Source organism: Salvelinus fontinalis, chromosome 2, assembly GCF_029448725.1.
Source record: "Salvelinus fontinalis isolate EN_2023a chromosome 2, ASM2944872v1, whole genome shotgun sequence".
In the NCBI taxonomy this organism is placed as follows: Eukaryota; Metazoa; Chordata; class Actinopteri; order Salmoniformes; family Salmonidae; genus Salvelinus; species Salvelinus fontinalis.
The window spans coordinates 19,326,542-19,334,768 of NC_074666.1; positions in this window are offsets into that span (position 1 = coordinate 19,326,542).

Here is an 8,227-nt window from a genome sequence, read left to right on the forward strand (position 1 = left end):
CATGGTGTGGGGTGGCATTTCTTTGTGGGGCCGCACAGCCCTCCATGTGCTCGCCAGAGGTAGCCTGACTGCCATTAGGTACCGAGATGAGATCCTCAGACCCCTTGTGAGACCATATGCTGACACATGCACATTTGTGGCCTGCTGGAGGTCATTTTGCAGGGCTCTGGCAGTGCACCTCCTTGCACAAAGGCGGAGGTAGCGGTCCTGCTGCTGGGTTGTTGCCCTCCTACGGCCTCCTCCACGTCTCCTGATGTACTGGCCTGTCTCCTGGTAGCGCCTCCATGCTCTGGACACTACGCTGACAGACACAACAAACCTTTTTGCCACAGCTCGCATTGATGTGCCATCCTGGATGAGCTGCACTACCTGAGCCACTTGTGTGGGTTGTAGACTCCGTCTCATGCTACCACTAGAGTGAAAGCACCGCCAGCATTCAAAAGTGACCAAAACATCAGCCAGGAAGCATAGGAACTGAGAAGTGGTGTGTGGTCACCACCTGCAGAACCATTCCTTTTTTGGGGGTGTCTTGCTAATTGCCTATAATTTCCACCTTTTGTCTATTCCATTTGCACAACAGCATGTGAAATTTATTGTCAATCAGTGTTGCTTCCTAAGTGGACAGTTTGATTTCACAGAAGTGTAATTGACTTAGAGTTACATTGTGTTGTTTAAGTGTTCCCTTTATTTTTTTGAGCAGTGTATATAACACACGTTTTTGACTGCACTGGGCCTTTAAGAACAGTTTTTTGTTCATTCAGAGTTGTGTGTTTTCGAGATTGGATGTGGTCCTAGTCGAGTGCATAAGCAATCAAACAACCTCATCTAGTTGACAATGGGCATGACTGTCTACACACTATCCACAAACCATTAGCACATAAAGAAAGCAGCAGATGTTATGAGTTCTTGTCCGCCACTCTCCATCCTTCTGTTTCTCCCTTCATCCTTTTGTTGCCCACTGAGGACCTCCACCCACCCTAACCCCAGATGCCCAACCAACCCTCTTTGTCCTTTAGTGGTGGGCCTGGGTACTGAGGTGAGGGGGGGCTGGGCTGTGTGTTTGGGGGCAGAGGCCCTTTCAGTCCTCAGGGCAGCTGTGAAGTTCAGAGACCCCCCCCCCCCCCCCACACCGTACACACACATCTTTCTGCCCACTACGACTAGAGTGAGAGGTTGTTACTTCTACATAACCTCTTTAAACCCTAATCTCCAAGTAGCTGAGGAACAAGCTCAACAGTTCAACCAACAGGGCTCGATGACCAAAACAAAGGCGAGTTCGCACAGACCCTTAAAACTAGAATCCTTTATGGCTTCATACATTTTTGGACTTATAAATTAATTATATATACCCATGGATTCTTGAAGAATGTAACTTAGAAATGCCTTGAGCTTAGTTCAACTGTTGTACCCCATCAGAACCCAGAATATAAGCTAGTTTTACACAGTAAACAATGTAAATGTAAACAAACACTGTATAGCCTCAAAACATGGTTAATGCTATATTTGTGATATCATGGATGGTCAGTCCTTGCATCCATAGCTCTGTCTATATATTTGAGAGTGGTTACATTTCTCCAGGCACATCCCTCAGCTCTTTACCAAAACAGAGGCTAGGTGGCCACTTTGTTATTTTTCAATTAAGGATTCAAGCTTTAACTGCTCTTTTCTGGGTTCAGCACCACAAAACCCCCTCCAACCAGCAGCCTGTCCCTCCAAAATGTAAATCCCTTCACGCCGACCCTCAGATTGAAATGCATCTAATTATGTATCCCTGCTTGCTGCCATATTTGGTCACGACGGCTATGAAAGGAGGACGTAGGGAGGGAGGGGGGGGTTAGAAACAAAATGCAGCCTATTGTGTTGAACCTTGACCCCTTCAAGGGTCAACTGGCATGTGACACCAGGAGGGGAGGGGCTTAAAATGGGCCTCACATTATGAACCACTCTGCTCCCCCAGGGGCAAAGTTGTTTCCAAGGGATACAGCTTTTGACAAAACATTAGGTAAAGGGTTATCTAAAATGCAAAACAATTCAACTTTTGACATCAATTTGAAAAAAGTGGTATCACATCTAGACATGACACAGGGGCAAGGGTGTGTGTTGGGTGAGTAGCTAAGTGGGGTGCACAGGGTTAACACCAAGACAAACAGGCAGGCCATGACCAAAACGACAGTCTTCTTTCCACTGAAAACATCTAATGAAACATTGAAGTGTACTACTACTTTCAGACCAATTCTCCAACTCTAATCACAAGGGAGACGAGAGGCGGGCTAGATTGATTACATCGCGGCTAGCATTCTCCTCACCCTGGTGATAACGGACCTAAGAGGGCTGGCGAGAGAGAGAGATCAGTCTGCTGAAGGAAAGCCTATTTGACTTGGGCACAATAGACAGATGGTAGACATTGCCCCATGCCTCCTCCCCCAACCCCAACCCACCCTTCAACCATGCCCAACTGGAACAGGGCCCCCCTAGTCTGGACCCTTCCCCCCCCCCCTTTCTGCCCTCTCCAGCACCCCATCAATAACCACCAGTGACAAATCCCCCCGACACACACACCACAAAAGAAAAACAAAGAATAATTTAGTTCTTTCCAATCAAGTTTAATGAAAAGATCTTTATAAAGATGACACTCATATCTGTACATTAAGAGACTGCAGGTTAACCAGTGGACTCTGAATCATGACATTGTGTTGAATCACGTGGTGGTGCAGCGAGAACCACACAGATCAAGAAACTCCTGAACACAAGCTCTGAGGAATTGAACTTTGGAGTTTCTCAGTAAGCATGTTGAAGACTGAGAAAAAATATATATAATTGAACAAATATTTAGTAGAACAGAGAAACTAGTTGTACAAAGACAGAGTAAATGAATACATAGAGCCAGCTTTGACATGGTTTCATGCCCAGAAGTCTTAGGAATTATATGAATAGACCTGCTGCCTTAGACTGCCTTTGGTTTAGTTCATAAGTGGCTTGGTTTGGATTAGTAGTGGCACGTGTGACTATGTACATATTAATGCTGCCATAGACACCTTTGGTTTTCAGATAGAGATTAAACAAGAAGCGTCTCTGTAATAGTAACAATACCAGCCTTTAACAGAAGTTGCTTTGACAAAACCAATGCTTTCTGTAGAATACAATACATATTGCATCTGTACCAGGAGTCAGTGGTCCCCCACCAATGGATAAGACCACCTATAGAACAGATGACAACAACAACACAGATTACATTCTCAGAAAAACAGGAAACAATGTAGCACAATAAAAACCATTTCATCTTTGTGTTCTACATGCTTTGGATGAGGTAAAAGTGGTACAAAACACCTATACCACAGGAGCAGTACATTCCCACTGTCTCCAGTGTCTTGGGCTGGGAGCTTGATCTGATTTATAGCTATATCGTGTTTAAAGGGTCATTTCACCCAATAAATCATGGTTTGACATTCTCACACAGAGTGGTTGTCAAGCTATTTGGGGTTAACTAACCCTTTAGCATATTTTCTCTCTAAACTGTATTAGCAGTAACAAAGTAATAAAGCCCCTGACTATCATCCACTGAGTTATCATAAAGCGGTTTAAAACAGGATCCAACTAATAAATACATTCATCAATAGACTACACTGTCTGTAAGTGACTGCAACAACTTACTTAATAAGAGAGAGACAGTAAGAGATAAATAGAATAATCTAACTGGATAAAGGGTTTGTGACCAAATCCCTGACTGGTGTACTCTGAGGTAATATTTCCTATTCTTAAAAATAATGAGTTGTAGACTAAATAACTTGATATTACAGCCTACTCCCTTTACACATGTTTCTATCCCTTCGTAAAACATTTGGTTGGTCACAACAAACAATCAACAACAAACAAGATATCAAAAATGGCTTCATCATATTTTCATAACATGCGGATACTTAAGTTTACAGGCTCAACAATACATGCAAATAAACAATGCTGTTCTTTTCTTTGTTTTTAGACGTGAAAAAACGATTCCTTGCCTGAGGTCTGACTGTTAGGTTTATGTAAACAATGAGATCACGCTCCCACACACGCACACTTTACGCCACACAAGCCGTCAGTCGTTCAGTATGTGCTTTGGTTTAGAAAATAGTCTGTTGATTTGGAACAAGCTTGTATCTTTTATACAATGCATGCTGATAACATTCAAGAACTAATATTTTATAATATATTTTAAACACCTCTACCTTTTATCCAGAAGTTATTTGAAAGAAGATAAATCACCACCCACCTCCTCTAAAAAATCTCTTGCTTAGGAAACTAGTGTTTTTGCTTTCTGACAGTACAGACAGTTTGACAACACAGCGGAGGGTTCTTCAGTTAAAACGTGAGGAACCATCCCTGAAGATATGGTTTAGAGTTATCACCCTCACAGCTGAAACATGTTTATCTTTTTCTCTCTGCTCTTTCATTTCATTTGTAGACATTCTAAATGCCTGAACCAAAACAACCAGAGTTTTGTAGTTTAACAGAACTCATAAGTGTAGATATGTACTTTATGGATGCCAGACCCTGACATCAATGTTCCTGAGTTCTGTACACTTTTCTGGAGTAAAAATGACTTTTTTCAACACTTAAGTGATAAACATGTAGGAAAGAGAATTTTAAAACTATGCACTTACTAGTCTAAAACGAAGCAATTACAACACATTCTTAGATGTTCAGAAATGACACGTATGTAGTCCTCCTGAGGACATAGTGAAGACAAAGTAAGGCAATGAGGTGAGGTTGGTCCAATCAACATGAGTCATTCCTACCACGTGGCTGTTTGTGTGGAACTAGGAGTGGACATAATAGCATCGGTAAAACTACACTGACATTGAAAAACGTTAGTTGTTGTTAGTTTGCAATAATTTTCTCTTTGGATTTCACCTTACAATCTCCTACACTAGTACCAGTAACACTTATCCAGGAAGCAATACTCACCCCTCCTCACAGCATTAACAGACGAGAGGAACTTGTTGAAAACCAAAAGCAAACTTAATACAGGGATACTGGGAAAGTATTATTAAATGGTTAATCTGAAGAGTGAAGAGGTAGCAGTGTGACAGGGCTAGTAGCAGTAGTCCAGCCTTTTAAAGGAAAAACGCAGACAAAACGACAGTACCAACAGAGTATGATGCCTCAAATGACAAAGAACCCCCCCTACCTGACCCAAACCCCTTAAAGTAGAAATACCCAGTCGAAACATTCACAAAAGCAGAACTAAGTTCTCAAACATTTTACCCCCAAGTTAAACTACAAAGTCTGACCTATGAACTACAAATAAAGTAAACATTGCTGTTAGAACACCCTGATCATTTTCAAATAATGCCATGTTTTCAACAGGCAGTGTATGTAAAGGTGATAAGTTATTATATGCACACTGGCTAGGCTGACTCACTTGTCCTATCTAGCTGGAGAACATAATATTAGTGACTGTTAGCCAGTCATGCCTGGGGTCCAGTATGTGTCTGATAATGAGGCAGGAGAGCCAATGAGGTCCCCCATTGGCCAGCGAGAGACAGCTACAACAGCCTGGAGGAACGACAGCATGGACTGACACCCTGGGAGGGCTAGTTTGGTTGGATGCTAAAAGCTATCATCATCAAAACATATTTGAGCCACCTGGGATGGGGAGGAAGGCGTCTTTGGTTTTATGTCAGATGAGGAGGTGTGGTGTGTTGACCCTGAGATAGCCAGAACAGCTGGCTGGCTGGCTCAATGTGGATTTATGATGGGTTCTAAGGGTGAAGTAATGGTTGGTATTAGTAAGATGAGGAACAGTTCTCAAATAGAGGTACGGAATCATGGTTGCCATGATGAGGGTAATAGTTGTTAAGCGGGTGAGGGTATTGGTGATAGTTGTTAAGAGGTTGAGGGTACGGATTAACACTGGTAACTGGGATCCCGGGACCACTTGTCACATTTTCCGAAAAAAAAATAGTGACAAGACCTGGGAAATAACCAGATTTTCCACCAATGTCGCAGTAATGCAATTCCACCAAATGCCCAACATCTACAGCAGCAGATTGGCAAAAAATAAAATGGGACATTATCCAAACATGTTGTCACATGGAAGCCTTTAGCCTAGTCACATGAAAGCCTTTAGCCTAGTCACATGTAAGCCTTTAGCCTAGTCACATGTAAGCGTTTAGCCTAGTCACATGTAAGCGTTTAGCCTAGTCACATGGAAGCCTTCAGCCTAGTCACATGGACGCCTTTAGCCTAGTCACATGGACGCCTTTAGCCTAGTCACATGGAAGCCTTTAGCCTAGTCACATGGAAGCCTTTAGCCTAGTCACATGGACACCTTTAGCCTAGTCACATGGACACCTTTAGCCTAGTCACATGGAAGCCTTTAGCCTAGTCACATGGAAGCCTTTAGCCTAGTCACATGGAAGCCTTTAGCCTAGTCACATGGAAGCCTTTAGCCTAGTCACATGGAAGCCTTTAGCCTAGCATATTTTCTTTACACAAAGTCGTCATAAATGCAAAGCAAATGCCGGATTGAACACAAGACCCGAATCCAGTTTAGAGTTCTCATCAGAAATTAAAATTAGATCCCGGGCCGACCCAAGCCAGTGAGCTGATGCCTGATCACAGGCCTGGTCCGACATCACAGAATAAAAAAATGGCAGATTTCTAGATAACAGTATGCTATATTGATTCAAACTGGTGTTGAGAACAACGTGGCGGAGGTGGGCAGCACCGTGAGGAGACGGGGAAACAGCCATTAGGAACAACGTGGTCGGAGGTGGGCAGCACCGTGAGGAGACGGGGAAACAGCCATTAGGAACAACGTGGTCGGAGGTGGGCAGCACCGTGAGGAGACGGGGAAACAGCCATTAGGAACAACGTGGCGGAGGTGGGCAGCACCGTGAGGAGACGGGGAAACAGCCATTAGGAACAACGTGGCGGAGGTGGGCAGCACCGTGAGGAGACGGGGAAACAGCCATTAGGAACAACGTGGTCGGAGGTGGGCAGCACCGTGAGGAGACGGGGAAACAGCCATTAGGAACAACGTGGCGGAGGTGGGCAGCACCGTGAGGAGACGGGGAAACAGCCATTAGGAACAACGTGGTCGGAGGTGGGCAGCACCGTGAGGAGACGGGGAAACAGCCATTAGGAACAACGTGGCGGAGGTGGGCAGCACCGTGAGGAGACGGGGAAACAGCCATTAGGAACAACGTGGCGGAGGTGGGCAGCACCGTGAGGAGACGGGGAAACAGCCATTAGGAACAACGTGGTCGGAGGTGGGCAGCACCGTGAGGAGACGGGGAAACAGCCATTAGGAACAACGTGGCGGAGGTGGGCAGCACCGTGAGGAGACGGGGAAACAGCCATTAGGAACAACGTGGCGGAGGTGGGCAGCACCGTGAGGAGACGGGGAAACAGCCATTAGGAACAACGTGGCGGAGGTGGGCAGCACCGTGAGGAGACGGGGAAACAGCCATTAGGAACAACGTGGTCGGAGGTGGGCAGCACCGTGAGGAGACGGGGAAACAGCCATTAGGAACAACGTGGCGGAGGTGGGCAGCACCGTGAGGAGACGGGGAAACAGCCATTAGGAACAACGTGGCGGAGGTGGGCAGCACCGTGAGGAGACGGGGAAACAGCCATTAGGAACAACGTGGCGGAGGTGGGCAGCACCGTGAGGAGACGGGGAAACAGCCATTAGGAACAACGTGGTCGGAGGTGGGCAGCACCGTGAGGAGACGGGGAAACAGCCATTAGGAACAACGTGGCGGGGGTGGGCAGCACCGTGAGGAGACGGGGAAACAGCCATTAGGAACAACGTGGCGGAGGTGGGCAGCACCGTGAGGAGACGGGGAAACAGCCATTAGGAACAACGTGGCGGAGGTGGGCAGCACCGTGAGGAGACGGGGAAACAGCCATTAGGAACAACGTGGCGGAGGTGGGCAGCACCGTGAGGAGACGGGGAAACAGCCATTAGGAACAACGTGGTCGGAGGTGGGCAGCACCGTGAGGAGACGGGGAAACAGCCATTAGGAACAACGTGGCGGAGGTGGGCAGCACCGTGAGGAGACGGGGAAACAGCCATTAGGAACAACGTGGCGGAGGTGGGCAGCACCGTGAGGAGACGGGGAAACAGCCATTAGGAACAACGTGGCGGAGGTGGGCAGCACCGTGAGGAGACGGGGAAACAGCCATTAGGAACAACGTGGTCGGAGGTGGGCAGCACCGTGAGGAGACGGGGAAACAG